The sequence below is a fragment of the Paraphaeosphaeria sporulosa genome (genome assembly GCF_001642045.1).
Source record: "Paraphaeosphaeria sporulosa strain AP3s5-JAC2a unplaced genomic scaffold CC84scaffold_6, whole genome shotgun sequence".
Classification (NCBI taxonomy): domain Eukaryota; kingdom Fungi; phylum Ascomycota; class Dothideomycetes; order Pleosporales; family Didymosphaeriaceae; genus Paraphaeosphaeria; species Paraphaeosphaeria sporulosa.
In genome coordinates, this window is record NW_017253365.1 from 1,614,010 (window position 1) to 1,615,641 (window position 1,632).

The window sequence follows — 1,632 nt, forward strand, 5'->3', positions numbered from 1 at the left end:
ATTCTTTTCCTTCCTTTATCCGAATCTGGTGGTATGCATTCTTAACGTCCAGGTAGGTAAAGATTTTAGCACTACGTAGTTAGTCCTATAAGTCCTAAATTAAGGGTAATGGATAGTAATCCTTAATAGTCATATCATTCATTTTCTAGAAGTTAATGTAGAAGTGGGGTTCTAGGTCACCCTTCTTCTCCATAAATATTACTCTATGAGCTGTAGGCGAGCTTAAAATCCAAATATACTTTCTTCTAATGTTAGTATCCACATATTTATTAATAATTTATTATTCTACTTAGGTAACCTTATAAGTAGGTCCCTATATAAGTTGTTTTCTAGGCATTAGTAGTATTTCATAGTCCTATTCCGTATATTCCGGGAGGTATCCTTCTGGTTCGTTGAAGATATCTTTATATTTCTAGTATTAGGAAGGAATCTTACTTACTAGTGGTTCTTCCTTACTCACTATAAGGCGGTAAGGGTACCAGACCTATTAGGTTTCCTAGTTAATAATAGGTTTAACCTATCGTAACCATGGCATTCCCAAGATAACATCTTAGTAGTCATCCATTTAGACGAGATCTATAGAGAAGTTATTAATTACCAATCCTTCTAATTAGAATGGGCTTGGTTTTATCTTAAAATGGACTTATTCCTTAAAAGGTAATCCTTTAATATTATATAGGGTTCGTTTGTCTTCTTTATTTATATAGTAAAGACTGTTGTCCTCCATAAACTTCTTTAATATGAAGTTCCTTATAGCCCTACTATTAATTATTGCACATATGGGTCGTCCTTGGTATTCCCCCTAGATAATTAAGTAGGGTCCTTTTATTCCTTAAAGGGCCTCCTTGCCCTTAGGCCAGTGCTTTATATAGACCTTTTTTGCCACGTGCTTTAGGTATCTATTTTCTAGGCACTTATACTATGGGCGTCCCATGACGCATTCTAGTGGGAGTAGTGGCCTAGGTACTAGAATTAGGTAACCTCTATATTTCCTATTAGGATGCCAACTATACACTTCTTCTTGTAGAATAATATCCATATAGGGGTTATTATAGACTTGGGTGGGGAAGGCCTTATACTTCTTCTTAGGTGCTAGGTGTATTTTGCACTCTAATATGATACATAATATCTATACTATCTCGTGGTGGGTGGGGTGGAGCTGGGAGGTCTAAGGGTTATTACCCTAGACTTTCTTTAGTCCTTTGCTCGTGGGTTCTTCATCAACTAGTATTTAGTATTTGACTAGTATCCATGGGGTGTAGGCTTTATTAACCTATTTAATTTTATGGGTAATCTACGCCTATTCCTAGTTACTTAGTATTTTAGTGGCTAGGACTTTATTTCGTTCAATCCACTTTTAGAAGTCCGTAAACTTTATATTTTAGGGATACTTAGTTTTCCAATCCTTATACACTTTATAGATTGTATTTCCTAGACCTTCTTTATTAAAGAACCTTAAGTTCTTAATTATTTCTTAGGCGCCCTTGAATATCCTTGGCCTTACCACTTCCTAGGCTGGCCCTATTGGTTGGAAGTACTCGGTTCCTCCTATATAAATATTCTTATTTAGTGATAATAGCTTATCCTTAGCTGGAGAGGAAGAGAAGATCTCATCTTCCCTAAATATAGACT